The following is an 18,306-nucleotide window of genomic DNA, read 5'->3' on the forward strand; positions in this document are numbered from 1 at the left end:
GCTAACTTTGGATCTGGGCCTTTACCAACTTCTTTCCATTTCTTTCCAGAAAGAAGAAAGTGTGAATTTTAACCATTATTAACTAGGGACTACTATCAATATCTCAGTGCAATACTGACTCCCTAAAAAAGGTCACCAGAAAACTTATTGATTAAGCAAACTAATTTTTAGACCAGTGCAGGTATGGAGAACACTGCCTTGACAGAATCTTAGTGCATCTCAGAAGGGGAAGATACATACAGAATTATCAGAGTCTGGGGCCAACTGGTTTAAAGCAAGTCTTTCATTGTGAGAAGCTCATTGGGGCTGGAAACATTTTTCACACAAAAGTTTAGGATTGTAGGCACAGGCAGGAAATGGCCTTAATAAGTAAACTTGTCTGATAACCAAACTGCTTGCCCAGGTGAGCAAAATTTTTCCTTTTATAAGAGCTATTTGCCTAAATAAGCAAATTATGTTATCATATATTGGCTTACAGGATTTCCTTGAATCAAATAGAATATCTACCTACTGGTTTCTAGCCCTAAATTCATGAGCAAGAATATCTAGGGACAAAGTCAAGACAAGTTAAAATGGTAGGAGGGGTGGGGTTCAATTCTTAGTTGAGATTCCTAGGCTATGTTAATGCAAGTCAATTCTCAATACCTTTCTTGGAAAAGAAAATTTCTCATCATATCATATGAACAAGTTATACGTAGAAAAACTTGTGGGAAATCTTTGTAAAATATGTGCCAGCTTTCTCTTTGGTGCTTAAGTTCAGAGGAAGAACAGATCATTGATCTTGTGTCAAATAAAAAATCCTGCTTCCCTCCCTCACAGTTACTAATCCCTGTTGTGGATAATTGTCCAATGTGGAAATAACTCCCATTATCAATCTAAGACTGTTCTAATACAATAGCCACTAGCCACATATAACTATTTAAATTTGAACTTTGATTAATTCAAATGTAAAAGGCAATTCCTCAGTCATCCTAATCACATTTCAAGTGCTTAATAGCTACCTGTGGCTAGTATCTACCATGTCAGATAATCCAGAATTGCAGGACATTTCTATCATTAAACAAAGTTCCATGGCACAACTTTGATCAAAGATAATGCTTCATGTTCTGAGAGTTGATTCAGAATATATTCACCTTTAACAAAACATAAATGTCATTTCAGGGCTTTCAGAACAATAGTCTTATTTATGAATAGGGTTAATGCAAATTGTCACGTAGTGGCATTTCACATTAATTATTATTTTTCATGTGAATGACAGCATGTTTTGCATTCCAATTTTGTATCAAACTCACATTGGACCGTCAATTTTTCATTTCATTATTTTTTGATAAAAAGCTATTAGGGGCAGTGGGAAATACTTTTTCTCTTAATGGTTCATTGAATGTTCATTAGATATTTATGGGCACACTAAAAATAATACCACTGGGTCATTTCTGGGAAATGCAAAAATACACAAGAAGAATCCCATCATGTGCTATAAAACTTTAATGTATATTAAAATTAAACACCTATGACTTCATAGCTTTACTCTATTCCATGATAGGAAAACAAAAGAATTTCATAAATGAGAGCAAGACATAAGTAGTTGATTCTACTTGATTAGTTTCTTTCAGAACAGAATAATTTAGTTGGAAGTATAAGGAAACAAACTATTTGATCTTTTGCTGTGAAACAGTCCATCATTAACTAAACTTGAGCATCTTTAAGTTCCCATGTAATGTGTGTCCCAACACTGACCATCTGATAGGGCAGTAAAGGCACTTTTTGGTCTGAGTCTGGGCTAATACATTATTACAAGTTCCTTTTTAAAAAAGACATACTTTGAGGTAGTAAATTACCAAACCTTGTCTATTAAACATCAATGGGTAAAGTATAAATTAAGAAATAAATGCAGTAAATTATGAATTGTCTCATATATACAAGTGTGTTTTCTTATTTTCTAACTGGTTCTTAAGGTAATTTCACCTAGTTATAGTCTTACATTTTGAATAACATCCCCATAAATTGAGTCTCTGAACATTTAGTCACGTCTTCTTTGGTCTTGATCTTCTCAATAAAAACACCTAACTCGTACCATCTCTCTAAGTTAGTGAGAGTAGAGATACCTCCCCCTGGCAACACACAATGTGCTTCAAAATGGTAGATGTCACAAGATCAGACAGATGCATTTACCTTGTTCTTTTAAGGTAAATCCTCCAATCCCCTATTTCAAATCTCCTCAGCCCCAGCCGATTATCCGCAGAAGAGAGGCGCCTGCGACCGACCCTGCGGTGCGCACGCGCAGCGCACGCCGTCCCCGCCGCCGGCCCGCCTTGGCTCTCCGCCCTCTTCCGGCTCTCAGCCAGCCATCTGACCAGCCACAGCCAGCCGCTTCTCTGGCAGCACGTTCAGCTGGCTTGGCAAGAATACTCGCCACAAGAAGGAGCCAGAGCTCTTCTAAATGGTGGCCGAGGGGCTGCGGTCACTGTATCCCCCGGAAGCTGCTGCCCCTGGAGGAGCAGTAAGGCTCCCACGAGTTCCATTCCCCGCCGCTGGAGGACTCCGACGCCGACTCTGACCGTAGCCCAGGCTACTCCTCGTGGGCCTGTACAGAATGCGCAAAACCACCTTCAGGAGGCACCTGATGAAGAAGGGCTTCCTGGGAATTCGTATAGGGCCGAGCACACCACTGACTCCTTTTTTCGCCACCAAACACAGCCTCGCCGAGGATGTGGTGCTCGGCGACACCTGCTCGTTGTGACGTCTGTGGCACCACTTCCACAAGCTCAACGTCTTCGGTACAGATTCCCCAACAGGTTCATGCGTGCCCAGCTGCCTAGCCCAGTGTTGGACAGCATACACATCCTTGGCGCTCCCGGGATTCTGTCCGGAAAGAAAGCACCTCAGGAGAGGTTATGACCTTGTGGAGGGCCTGGAGTGGTTCGCCAAGCGTGTGGACCGCATCATCCTGCTCTTTGACGCTTCTGAAGTGGGTATCTCCAAAGAGTTCTCAGAGGTCATCAAGGCCTGGAGGACAAGAGATGCATTGGTTGAAGTTCCAGGCCTTGAAGCCCAAGCTGCTGGACATGATGGACGATATTCTGGTCAGTGACACGCCCGGATGATGGCATGGTGTGCCGGGCCAGGCTGTGAAGGGCCGTGCCTTGTATTGCTGTAGAATAGGCGCTTGGGGCATGACTATGAGGGGCCTGGTGAGGACACTGATGACGTTGAGTGGGTGGTGGACAAGGAGAAGCCCACCTGCAACGAGATCTACATACTGTCACCTTTCAGCAGTCAGATCATGAGTACCAACGCCAAGTAGGAGATGGTGAAGTCCTTGCGGCCCCGTACGTTGCCAGGGGAGGTCTGGAAGCTGGCTGATGTAGACCAGGACGGGCTGCTGGGAGACGAGGAATTTGTCCTGGGCAACCACCTCGCCAAAGTCAAGCTCAAGGGCCACAGGGTGCCCGCTGACCTGCCCCCTTGCCTGATCTCATCCTCCAAGCAGAAGCACCAGTGACCCCCCCCGCCCCGCCCCCCCCCCACGCCCCCCCATGCCATCTCAGCACCCGGCCAGGCAGAGACTGAGGAGGGGAAGGGTCACCACTTCTCAAGGACCCTAAAGACTGAGCAGATGTTTCCTCAGCTTTTGAAAAAGGTAAGAAAAAATAATTTTTTTTATAGGATAACAGTACTGATAGGATAACAGTATTGATATCTATCTACTCCTCACTTGAAATTAGTTTACTGTGAGCCAGATACTCCATTAAGCACTTTAATATGTGTCATGCCTTTTCATAATTACCAAAGCTCAATGAGAAAACTTATCTCAAACGCTGGTTATAGGATTTTGAATCTCAGTAAGACACCATAACTTTCTAAAGAGTTTATAGCTAATACATAATAGAACTGTAACTTAAATCTGAATTTCAGGTATCTTGATTTCCAAAATAATGTTTTTCTATAAAAAGTTTTAGTTGTAATATACAAGTGCAGGAAATTTAATATCCCAAATCTATTTATCAAAAAACTATCATTACCTCCATAATTACGGGTTTTCTTATCAAACCATCAAAACAATCTCCTTACCTTAAGCAGTTCTGCATGCTTGATGTTTTCTATAATTAGTTTTGCTGTTTGGGAATTTAATGTAAACGTGTTTTCTTGTGCCTGGCTTCTTTCATGCAACATAATGTTTTTGAGATTTTTCTGTGTTGCTGCATGCATCATGGTTGATCCTTTGTCATTGCTAAAAAAAAATTCATTGCATAAGTATACTTCCATCTGTTTATCCAGTCTCCCGTTGATGGATATTTGGGTTGCTTCCAAGTTTTGGCTACTGTAAATCATTGGTTATTTGGGGCTGAAGATGGGTGAGTTTGATTGCTAACAGGCATGAAGGAACATTTGGGGTGATGGAGTTAGTTATGCAAGTATATACATTCAGGTGCATTTTAATGTGTGTAAATTTTATCTCAGGAAACTGAATAAAATATCTGTTTTTCATATGGAAGAATGAGCTGTAACACAAATATGACTGCTCCACCACTTTTCTTCCAGCACTTCAGTTATTTCCTAATATTCTTCAGGAAAATATCAAGCTTCATAGCATTTATACAGCGGCTTCTCTGATCTGATAAACTCACAATTGCCTATTTTACTTTCTAACTACCCAACTTTCTAACTTGATCTTCTTACAATACCTTCATGTTCAAATAAAAAATATGTTTACTTTCCTGAACATGTTACAGTAATTTATGTCTTTATACACTTCCTGAAATGGCTTTCTATTTTATTCTATTATGTGATTGGTTTTTTTACTGCACCCAATTACACAACCCCCCACACACCACAGCATCAGCGTCACCATCAACGCAGCAAACACGATCCACAGCTCTATCACTCTCCACTCTAAGTAATTATAAATCACACTTCAGATTTGGATCACGTGTCATCTCTGTAAATTCTGTGGTTAAATGACTGTGGTTTATAATCTCTGCTCCACCATCCACAAGCTGTGGAACAATGGAAAAGATATCAAACCTTTCTAATCCTGATATTCCTCATTACAAAATAAGGATATAGCAGAATAGCAATAATTATAGTGATAGTAATTGATTCACATGGTGATTCCCATGGAGGATTAAACAAGAAAAGGAATATAGGTAGTTCATCTAAATGAATGGCATATGACAAACATCTACCTATGTTACTGCAATGCAATAAGTTGGATGAATTACGTCTCCTTTAGCTACTTTATTACCTTTACTTTCTTAAAATTTATGCAACAGTATTGAAATTATCTCATACTTTTTCATATAATTATATTTTTATAGAGATTTAAACATTTTAAATAGATATAATTTTATACACCAAGTTACTGTCACAGTGTTTGGTAAATAGTAATATCTAAAATAGTGTATTGAATTCTTTCAATTGAAATAAGGTATACATATTTTAAATACAATGCCTTCCTTATAGCTAAAACAATTTGAATGATTTTTTTGGCTTCATTACACAAGCATATGGTGGAAGGTACTTTCTGTGTACGCCTAAACCCTCTTTTTCACATCAATCTGTCATTGTTTTATCACATTTTAATGTCATAAATACTTTGGAGACTAACTTTTTCTCCTCAAATAAATTTATTTCTTCAACACTTATTTAGCATTTGCTTTAAAGAAAACCTAATTTTATGTGAGAGAATTTCCTTTGAGGTCAACAAAATTCATTGTACTGTGAATTTTCCTTGGTTTGATTTTAGCTAGCAATAAAAATATTCTAATGTTCACATAACATAGAGAATCCAGCTGATTTTTCCTCTTTTCTAGAATAAATTAGTGAATTGGAATCTAATTAAAGTATATTGTACATATCTCCACAAGGAGTTCCTATAAAGACTGATAAAAAGGCACTGAAATGAGCAAAATATGTCTCTCATAGCCTTATGTATTTCGAAGAATCCAAGGGACTTCCCTGGTGTTCCAGTGGTTAAGACTCTGCACTTTCACTGCAGGGGGCACGGGTTTGATCCCTGGTCAGGGAACTAAGATCCCACATGCCATGCGGCCAAAAAAAAAAAAAACAATCCAAAGCACTGATGTTAATAAATAGTCATGATTTTTATATTATATAGTAAACTGCATGTACACATGCATAACACTATGCATAATAATATGAATATCAATAAATAAAATTAAGTAATATGGGTAATTTAAAAAATATGTGGACTTGTACACTTGGATATAATCTGCATGGAAATAATTAAACTGTTATAAAACTTTAATACACTTTCTTATAGACCTTTTTATATAGAATAAAGAGAAAGGGGTTCAAAAAAGCCCCAAGCAACAAAGGTTACATGTACAATAGTTGTTTAGGAAATATTCATTAAATGAAGGAGTAAATATATGTCTTCTCTGGATAGTAATGCTGATGACGTGAGTAATATATAATAATTGATCCATATCCTAGTAGATACCTTATAAAAGCATGTATAGGCTGGAGCCTCAGTTATTTCCTTGTAAAATAATCATGATAATCATATTTATTTCATTGGGTAACTGAATAAATTTATTAAAACAATGCCTGGCACATGGCAAGCACTGTATAATTGTTAGTTGTTAACACAACTGTGGCTGTTACTAATGCTACCATAACTACTGCTCAGTTTTCTACTCTGTCCCTCAGTTTTGTCCACTGCAATTGAAGTTTATAATAGCATGCCTGTCTTTGTGAGGATTCATTGAGTTAATATATGTAAAGAAATAGTAAACACTTGGAGAATATTAGTCATTGAGTAAGTACAATAAAAATGTTAGCTCTTGTTTTTATTTTTTGTTGTGTTTTTGTCAAGTCATATTCTTCCAGATCCTTAGTTTCTCCACTTATAGAGTATAAGGTAAATTGTATTGGGAATGTGTTAACATTTAAATTTTGTAATTCTGCATTTGACGCTCCATCCAATGAAGAGTTTTTGTTTGTTTGTTTTTTGGTTTTTTTAATTTATTAATTTATTTATTTATTTTTGGTTGTGTTGGGTCTTCGTTTCTGTGTGAGGGCTTTCTCTAGTTGCGGCGAGCGGGGGCCACTCTTCATCGCGGTGCGCGGGCCTCTCACTATCGCGGCCTCTCTTATTGCGGAGCACAGGCTCCAGACGCGCAGGCTCAGTAGTTGTGGCTCACGGGCCCAGTTGCTCCATGGCATGTGGGATCTTCCCAGACCAGGGCTCGAACCCGTGTCCCCTGCATTGGCAGGCGGATTCTCAACCACTGCACCACCAGGGAAGCCCCGCCCCAATGAAGAGTTTTATTCATCAATATTCTGTAAATTTAGCTAAATATAAACAGATGTACTTATCAATATGTACTTTGCAACATTTAAAAAAAAGAGTAAATCAACCCCAATGCCTATCCAAAAAATGATTAGTTACACTAGAGTATGTTAATAATGGAATACTGAATAATATTTTTGACCTCAAAAATTTTGGTACTTCTCTAAGTATTTAGAGAGACACACAAAGTATTATATATATAATGCAAATAAAAGAAAATTAAGAATATGTAGTTTATTATTTAAACAATAATTTAATTATAATTTAAATAAAATTAATTTTATATTATGATTTAAATAATTCAATTTAATCATATAATTTAATTTTAATAAATTACATATAATTTACATAAATTTATATAAAGTTAATTTAATTTATAATTTAAATAAAATATAATTTATTATAATTTAAATGAAAAGAAAAAAGAAATTATTATGGAAGCTTATCAATCGTATGTGAGCATTGAATTTGGAGAAATATAAAAATACATACATATAATATATAAGTTTACACATATAATTTTTATATATAATATATGTTTATGAATTTTGGAGGAGATACATATATAATGTAATATAATCTGTATGTGCATATTTCAGTGATAATGACAGCTCCTGAATTCTCAAATTATAATTTACTTTTGAGTAACTGTATAATTATTAAAATTATAATTGTGGTTTAAATGAAGTAAAGTACAGAACAGTTAATAAATAACCTTTTTGGGAAAAAAATAGCTTGTTTCTGTTTAATCATATCCATAGCCCACCAATTTTATGAAATTGTTGCAAAACTGTTTGATTTTTGGTGTAATACATATTTTCAAAGGATAAAAATACCCTAAAAATTGAATTGTCTTAAATTATTAAGAAAGTCATCAGCTCATCCATGGTAAATTCCAACTAATAGGAAATAATCTCTGGTGAAAGGGCTTTCACTAATGAGGTATTGATATGCTATATTACTCTCATTTAAGTAAATTAAAATATAGACTCGGGCTTCCCTGGTGGCGCAGTGGTTGAGAATCAGCCTGCTAATGCAGGGGACACGGGTTCGAGCCCTGGTCTGGGAGGATCCCACATGCCGTGGAGCAACTAGGCCCGTGAGCCACAATTACTGAGCCTGCGCGTCTGGAGCCTGTGCTCCGCAATAAGAGAGGCCGCGATAGTGAGAGGCCCGCGCACCGCGATGAAGAGTGGGCCCCGCTTGCCGCAACTAGAGAAAGCCCTCGCACAGAAATAAAGACCCAACACAGCCAAAAAAAAAAAAAAAAAAAAAAAAAAAATATATATATATATATATATATATATATAGACTCATAATCAGTCATCTAAAGCAGCAAACTGCATTGCCCAGAACCCCATCCCATGTTTGGTTTCAGGTTAAATTTTGTCAATGAGAGGATAATGTGAATAAGATGTCTCAGTTGAAGGAGAAGTCATTATCTTCTGGAGCTTGCGGGGTCTGAATCAGTACCCTTATAAGGTTTAGTGGTTTCAGCTAATGAGACATTTTCTATTAGTGGTAAGCTTTGCAGGCATCCAAACAAACTCCTTGTATTTTTCCTTGTACATGAACATGACTATATTCCTAAAAATTGCAATCATTTAGATATACTGATAATTTTTCTTACATTTAAAAAATGAAACAGCACCACATGATTTGAACTAATTAAATTTGGAGAATGCCAAGGAAACATAATTACTTTTTCTCTCCTTCCTTTCAAAAAGTGAGGGAGTCTATCTTTGTATAAACTGGTGACGATTCCAGGAAACCCAAACATGATTTAAGTTTAAAAGAAAAAAAAAGGAGATTCTCCCTAAACTGTACAGAGCACAGGGACACTTTTCTTAGTTCTTTGGCCAAAATAATTGTTTCTCTTGGAATTTTTGCTGTGCAACAAAACTCTGCTAGGATCTCACCAGAGGGTGCTGGGAAAAGAAGTAAAACAAAACCAAAGACCAAAACAAACAAACAAAGCCATATAGCTCACCTCTGTATGAATCACTCCTTCAAGTTTTCATTCCCTTTCTTTTCTGCTGGCTTTTGCTTAATTTTACAAGTTCTCAGGGTGTTATTTAAACTTTTTCCAGAGGTTGTAGTTGTGACCAGCAAGACAGATGGGCTGTTAGTGGGCTTACTCCATCAAGACTGGATTCAGTAGTCAATAAATATTTAATTATTCTCAATCTAGGGATTTAATTTATCTTGAGCAAAATCAAGAAGGATTGTGAGAGGACACAAGATATGAACAAAAATCAGTACTAAAGGCAAGAAACAGTTCCTGGCAGATTCTGAAAATAAATAAAAACAAGCAAAATTGATAATTAGCAAGTATTCTTTAAATGAGAAATTTTTGGTATAAATAAACCAGGAGTATGCCAAATGTTTTGAGCACCAACAGAATAATATAATGATTAAACTAAACTGTTTTGAGCACAAAAATCTTGGTCATTTTATAGAAACAAATACAGATTTTAAATTTACTTTTTGTGGTTCCTCCATTAGAGGAAAGTAGAAATTATTCTACTTGCGTGAATAAATTCATTAATGTTAAACAAACTTTATTTTAGAAAGACAATTTGTTATTTCTTTTGAATTTATTGTTGGAAAGCATGATAAACCAAGGCAAGTAGAGATGATTTTATCTGACCTTTTAGGTTTGCATTGTGACCTCAATTTGTATTTAAATTATTTTTTACTATTGATTACCTTTGTTTTAGTCTTAATATGCTGTTTAATCTTAATGTGCTGGGGGCTGTGTGTGTGTGTATGTGTGTATTGTATGTGTGTTTAGACGTGTGCAAATCTGTAACTATGGTTATAATAGATAAAATCCAATTAAAATATTTACTTTTGCTTCATTACATATGTATATAATATATCAACTAAAATAATGTGTTAGCATAACTAAATGACAATACAATCAATTAAAAGACATACAATATTTTAAAACTAAAATGAAATTATTCTAATTTGTTGAAAAAACTTTATCAGAAATACTACCTGGACTCTTAATAAAAATAAAACTCTGTATCAAAAGAGAGTTACAATCAAAAGTTTTATATCAAAATTTGTTACAATTCTTTAATTCATACAAAAATCACTAAGTATCTACTTTTTCTTCTTACCTAGGAAGGAAGGCCATTACCAATTCTTTTTTTTTGTTCCCAGAAAAATAAGAATTTATTTTGTTTTAGGTACAAATTTGTCAAAATAACACAGCAAAACAACAATAATGGAAACAACAATAACAAAAATAAACTCGGCTCTGCTTACTCATCTACATACCAAACATACAATGACCAATTCTTTATTAAAATTTTTCTTCTGAGGTCCAGTTCCAATAAGGGAAAATGATGGAAAAATTACGTTTTAAAATTTTTAGAAAATATAGATTTTTTTGCATTAGGTACTCCAGAGTATACACATAATAATAGAAAAATATTTTTATGTTATATAATCTCCAAAGTTTCTCAAGAGAAGGCACAATAAGAAGGAAAGAATTGCAAAAGAAGAGTCTGGAATTTACTTTCAACAAAAATAAAATTGCCACTGTGAAAAGCTGATTCCCTGTGTGCAAGCTAAGGAGAGGACTTTTTTCTGGGGGGGTGTTGAGGAAGATCCATTTTGACAAAACACATAAGAGAAAGAGATCTTTCACCTTCTTGGTTAAATTTATTCCCAAGTACTATTGTTTTTGAATGAGATTGTTTTCTTTATTTCTTTTTCTGATGTTTTGTTGTTAGTGTGTAGGAAAGCAACAGCTTTCTGTATGTTGATTTTCTGTATCTTGCAAGTTTACTGAATTTGTTGATTTGTTCTAGCAGTTTTTTGGTCGAGTTTTTATTATTTTCTATATTTAAGATCAAATTATCTGCAAACAAAGATATTTTTACTTCTTCCTTTCCTATTTGGATGTCTTCTATTTCTTTTTCTTGCTTAATTACTCCGGCTTGGGCTTCCAGTACTATGCTGAGTAGGACTGGTGAGAATGGGTACCCTTGTCTTGGTCCTGATCTTAGAGGAAAAGCTTTCAACTTTTCAGCATTTTGTATGATGTTGGCTGTGGGTTTGTCATACATGGCCTTTATTTTGTTGAGGTATGTTACTTCTATACCCAATTTGTTGAGTTTTTTTTTTTAATCATGATAGAATGTTGTTTTTTGTTAACTCGTTTTTCAGCATTTAGCAAAATTTAAATGCATTATTGAGATGATCATATGATTATTTTTCATTCTATTAATATGGTGCATCACGTTTATTATTTGCATATGTTGACCCATCATTGCATCCCAAGGATAAATCCAACTGATCATGATATATGATCCTTTGAATGTGCTGTTCAACTCAGTTTGCTCATATTTTTCTTGATAATTTTTGCCTTTATAATCATCAGGGATATTGGTCTGTAATTTTCTTATAGTTTCCTTATTGGGCTTTGGTATAAGGGTAATTTTGGCCTCTTAAAAGGAGTTTGGGAGTGTTTTCTCATCTTCAGTTTTTTGGAAGAGTTTGAGAAGGCCTGGCATTAATTCTTTAGTTGTTTGGTAGAATTCACCACTGAAACAATCTGGTCCTAGGCTTTTCTGTATTGGGAGGTTTTTGATTTTATCTCCTTACTTGTGTTGAAGGACGTAATCAATAGCCAGTCAACAATAAGAATAGAAGAGAGTTTTATTCAAGCTAAACTGAGGACTGTAGCAGGGGAGATAGCCTCTCAGATAGCTCTGAGGAACTGTTCCAAAGAAACTTGGTTTTCAGCACAGTTTTATGTCTTGTCAGAACAAAGAACATTAAACATGACAGGGATACATTCCTTCAAGATTTCAAAAAAGACAGATCACCAACTACACAGGCAGTCAGTATGGCCTTGGCTCTTGGGAAGGGAGCCTTATCATCTAAGGAGTACTAGCACTAACATGCCAGGAAGGGAGGCATTTATCTCTATCTTAAAATGGACATTCTTTACTTCTGGGCTATGTACCCGTTTCTTAAATAGTTAAAGCAGATATACAGTCTCTGGGTCCATCCATGTTGCTGCAAATGGCATTATTTTGTTATTTTTTATGGCTGACTAATATTCCATTGTATATATGTACCACTTCTTTATGCATTCCTCTGTCAATGGACATTTAAGTTGCTTCCATGTCCTGGCTATTGTAAATAGTGCTTCAGTGAACATTAGGGTGCATGTAACTTTTCGAATTATGGTTTTCTCTGGATATATGCCCAGGAGTGGGATTGCTGGATCATATAGCAGCTGTATTTTTAGTTTTTTAAGGAACCTCCATACTGTTCTCTATAGTGGCCGTACCAATTTACATTCCCACTAACAGTGTAGGAGGGTTCCTTTTTCTTCACACCCTCTCCAGCATTTATTGTTTGTAGATTTTTTTATGATGGCCATTCTGACCGGTGTGAGGTGATACCTTATTTGTAGTTCTGATTTGCATTTCTCTAATAATTAGCAATGTTGAACATCTTTTCATGTGCTTTTTGGCATCTGTATGTCTTCTTTGGAGAAATGTCAAAATGGTAAAATGTTCTTATTTACAAAACAGAAATAGAGTCACAGATGTAGAAAACAAACTTATGGTTACCAGGGGGGAAGGGGAGGAAGAGATAAACTGGGAGATTGGGATTGATATATACACACTGCTATATACAAAATAGGTAACTAATAAGGACCTACTGTATAGCACAGGGAACTCTACTCAATACTCTGTAATGTCCTATATGGAAAAGAATCTAAAAAAAGAGTGGATTTATGTACATGTATAACTGATTCACTCTATCGTACACCTGAAACTAATACAACATTGGAAATCAACTATACTCCAGTTAAAAAAAAAAACAAAACAGATGTACAATGTATGTTTAATAGGCCACAAACAGGTTATTCCTCAATATGTGAAAATTTCACCCATCACTTGTTATTGGTCTGTTCAGATTTTCTGTTTCTTCATGATTTAGTCTTGGTAAGTTGTATGTTTCTATGAGTTTATCCATTTCTTCTAGGTTATCCAGTTTTTTGGCATATAATTATATCATTATAAAATCACATTTTCTTTAATATTTCTTATAGATACTATTATTGGCTCACAAAGACCTCTCCATCGGGTACATTGCATCCTTTGACAATAACTAGTGAATGACTACCAAATGTAAAACTGATAGCTAGTGGGAAGCAGCCGCATAGCACAGGGAGATCAGCTCGGTGCTCTGTGACCACCTAGAGGGGTGGGATAGGGAGGGTGGGAGGGAGGGAGACGCAAGAGGGAAGAGATATGGGGATATATGTATATGTATAGCTGATTCACTTTGTTATAAAGCAGAAACTAACACACCATTGTAAAGCAATTATACTCCAATAAAGATGTTAAAAAAAGAAAGATAATTACTGAAACATATTTACATCAGTAATACTTTAGCTGTACAAAATTAATCTAGAAATTGATTTCCTCTTTTTGATCTAATAGTTTTTCTACAATGTGTATATGAAAAAAAAGTAGTTCTTTTAACACTGTGGATCCAATTGTGAAATAAAGAGCATAACAAGTACAAAAAGAAATAATAATAACTAGTGAATGAAAAAGTCGAGTAAATTAATTTTAAAATTTCAACTCCACTCTATGGCCCTACTCTGAATATATCTGAGTTTGGAACATATCAATGAAGGTTGAAGTATTGCATTTTGTATTGATAGTTTTATCCTTATTCAAAATATGTGTAAAAGGAAGAGAAGACTTTTTATGGGTTTATAGTGCCTTCAGTATTGGAAAATTTATTATGATCTTATTTTGAAAAAACTTAAAATCATGAATCTTATAAAAAAAAAAGGTAAAATGAACATATGGCAAAAATTATTTGATTCCTTTATTAGAGAATCAATATGATATTGAAGTTGGTCCAAAGGAGAAGTTGAGGAATGTAGACGTTTATTATCAGTCAGCCAAAGGAATGCTAAAATGAATTGCTAATAGATACAAAGATAGTTAAGGCATTATTTGTAGTAAACTGAAACATTTCAGGTTATATTTTATTATCTATTAGATAATTTACAAGTTAAGAAGTGATTTCACAGTATCTGAAATATTGTTTAATAGCAGATAACAAATTCAAAGATACATTTTTCCAGGAACAAATTATCCTTGTGAAGGTCTGTGCTCCAGTATGATGTTGTAAGCTCATCCATTCATCCTCTTGCTTTATGTCTAAATTTTGGATAACTGTTCTTTACAGTCAACATTAATATTTTTAACCTTTTTAATTTAAAAATAATTTGTCTTATAAAAATTGCAAAACAGTATGAAGAGTTCATTTATATACCTTAACTCTCTTCATCTAATGTTCACATTGATATTTTACATTGGTTTCTGAGCACCAGTGTCCAACAAAAGGAACCAGGGTTCCTTGTAGAAGTAGTTGATTCTAGGGCTGAGGCAGACATTATATAAGATGTCTGGAACATATTCTGGCTCCAGAAAGTAGGAACATAATTAGAAAGGAGTGGGGGATGGAGAGGAGGAGCAGGAAGAGAAAGGGGAGGGGGACGGGGAGAGAGAAGGAGGCAGGAAGGGGAGGAAGGGGAGAAGAGGAAAGAGAAGGAGAGAAGGAGAAGAAAGAGAAGAATAAGAAGAAGGGGTATTGAAAGAATACAGGAGTCACCCTGAAGGATTTCCTAGTGACTACAGCTGGAACAATTTGAGCAATGAATCAGTATTTTTTATAACACAAAAGGGGAGAGGCTATGGTACTAATTGGAGTAGGAGAAATGAAGACCTTCTTTGTGTAAAATGGAAATATAAAAATGTCAAAAGTCACCTAAGGCAGACTTTTTTTTTTTTTTTTTTTTGGTAATGTGGAATATTTACTGTAGTTGGCAATTTAAAACTTAATTCTCTATGACTATCTTTGCCTACATACACCTTGGAAAATCTTGTTTAAATGGAGAGTTACACCTTTCCCAGCTTGAAGACCACTGGTATAAAATGTGGGGTTCCTATTTCATTTACTATTCTAAAATCCAGTAAAAAAGATATAATCTGTGAACTCCAAATTTAAATAACATATTTTTAAATGCCTCCTATACGCCAGTTACCCTCAGAAATCCCTTCCTTTGCAGAGCTTGCAAATGTTGTAGTGAAAACATTTATGTAACACTTAAACATGCACAAGGAACATTTCTAAGTATTGTACTTGTATTAACTCATTTGATTCTTACAACAACCTTGTAAAATAGATTACATTAATATTTTAATTTTACCAGCTAGTAAACCAAAATTAAGCAAAGGAAAAGAAAAAAGAAAAAAACCACCAGAGCTTAAGTAATATTCACTTGAGCATTTAAATTAAATCTGGGATTATTTTTTTGAAGATTTTGTCTTGAAGTATATGTGTTGACTTTATAAATAGTCAAAAGTATATTAGTTTTATAGAATGGTTAATCGAAGAGTTAATTGTCACAGCCTTAGAAACAGCCCTATAAATAACATTATTTGATTTCAGTAAAAGAAGATAAATAAAGATCAGCTCTAGTGATTACTCAAATTCCATGGAAACTAGAAACATATATTTATAGAAAACTTGATACTTTATAAATATCAAATTGTACCATTATCTGCAGATGTGCCAGTTCTGTCAAACTTTGCCAAAATTATATAACTATTTCTAAAACAAATGGCTTTATGATGAAAATGGCAAAGTGAAAAATGTAATGTCTCTTTCTACCTTCAATTTTTTATTTTTATGTAATGGAGTGAGAAAAATTTAATTGTTAATTTAAATTTTAAAAATGATTGCATAATATTATAGAATATATCATACTTTCCTATTAGATTCCAAATATTAAGGTTTTATAATATTCCTTGATATTTTAAAGGTAAATTTACCATGCTATTTTCATCATTTTGAAACTTTTAAAGAATAATCATAAAAGGAACCTAATTGAAAGGTACAGTCTTTACTAAACATTAGTTTATGGATCATGATTTTAATTATCTTTTAGTAATATGAAACATGGAAAGATCTTATATATTAAATGTTGAATATTTCTAGTCCTACACTAATCAAATCTATGAAGGAAGAGAGATTTTTCTTTCATACTTGCTTGCTATTTCCTTTTTTTTCTCATTTCTCAGATACATACTTTATGTAACTCGATGCTGTAAAGAAAAAATGGTACTATATCAATCAAGAAATAGTTTAACAGCTCATCAGATAACTGTAATGCTTTTATAAGCCAATTATTTGTATTAAAAATATTTGGGGCAATGAAATGTTAATCATATTTGCCTCTTAAAATACCAGTTATATCACATTATTCATAAATGCATCTCATACACAGCTTGCCCAGGAAATAATTAATTAGTATTTATTAATGTCTAATGAAATTATCTAGTACTCACTTTTCTGTTTTGCATAATTAACATCACGTTGATGTAATTACTGAAACATGTATGTCATTAGTTGCATTAACATTGTTTCTAATGAGATCATGCGCATAAATAAACTTCTATTTTTATACTTTAATTTTGGAATTATGTGCTCAGATTAATCTACCTCAAATTATTTAGCAATTATGCAACTGTTCTTGTTTAATATAGAAGTATTTTGCCAGGTACACTGCAGCCTTATCATTGAATTATTTTTAAAACTACCCTTGTCTTTTTTATTTGTGTATCATGTTTATATCAGTTCCAACCTTTGTTGATACCAATTTGGCAGCAAAAGTCCAGGTTATCAGCCTTTCTGAACTGATGAAAATGGTCTCCTTAGCAACTAAAGCACTGTAGAATCTCTCAGAACACCTGTTCTTCCCACTCATAATTCCTGCAGCTGAGATGTATGCACTTGAAAACTGCCTTTTCATTTTGATTTTTGCTTTTCTGTGTTCGGGTTGGTTAGGACAGTGGGAGTTTGCTGAGCTTGGCTGCTCACATAGATCAAAAGATTAGTGTCTACATGCTTTAGACTCACTATCATGGTTAGCAATTAGCATTTCATGTTCTCCACCTCGAAGTACTCCTCCTGTATTTCCTTAGCAGTCAGTCCTTAGCAGCCAGTTATAATGGTAAGATTTGGAAATCCAGCTAGGGCAGTAGACATTCTGTAAGTGCAGATGACAAAACATGGCTCTGTTGTCACCCTCAGGCTTTTTATCCAGCCAACATTCATAATTCATTGGGCCTAGTAATATAAAAGGGCAATGTGCCTGACTGCTTGTGAAAATTACTGTCATATTTTAGTTTATAAATTTTTTAAATTATTCATTTTCTTGATTGTGTAAGGTCATTCTTCTCTTTTTCTTGAAAATTTACCCGAACTTATTCAGATACACTGTCTGTATTAGGCCTCATAAAAGAGATTTAAAGAAAAAAAAAAAGATCACTCAGTTTTTTTCTTTCTTAGAGCAAGTTCCTAAGAAACCTAAACTTAAGTAGTATTTTAATGTTTCATTTTAACAATTCCATGAACAGTTTCATTTAAGAGTTCCCATTTTAAGATACCTCTTAAGAGATTAAATAAAATAAAGAATGCATAATAAGTTGTCTTTATAAACATACAACCTTTCATATGTAGTGAAACATGTCATAAAAAATAAAAGCTCATGCAGGGAGAGAATTAAAGTTAATTTTCCACATATGATTAATAATCCTATCATCTATCAAAGTTTTCTTTATACACAAACATATGCTACCATTTATTTAATTTTCAACTTATTTTTTGGTCACAATCTGATTTTCTAAATAAGTTGGTAAGTCATTTCCTCAAACTAACCTTTACCAATTAATTAAATGTTACAGGCAAATTGTTTTACATGTTCACCCAATATAAAATATGGCTCTGATTAGAGGAAATAATTATTTTTCTATTAACAGAAAAAAACTGTGTAAAAATGATTTATATTTTATTATTCTAAAATATGCCTATTTAAAATGATTTAAAAAACAGGTCATATTCTTTGTAGTAGGCCTTTTACTATTTGACTA

The 18,306-nt window shown here is 34.3% G+C and overlaps 1 pseudogene; it reads left to right on the plus strand.

Moving 5' to 3' along the window:
- Positions 1–1,861: 1,861 nt before the first annotated feature.
- On the plus strand, positions 1,862–3,502 carry LOC118892026 (annotated as a pseudogene).
- Positions 3,503–18,306: the final 14,804 nt, after the last annotated feature.

The sequence above is a fragment of the Balaenoptera musculus genome, chromosome 3 (genome assembly GCF_009873245.2).
Source record: "Balaenoptera musculus isolate JJ_BM4_2016_0621 chromosome 3, mBalMus1.pri.v3, whole genome shotgun sequence".
NCBI lineage: Eukaryota > Metazoa > Chordata > Mammalia > Artiodactyla > Balaenopteridae > Balaenoptera > Balaenoptera musculus.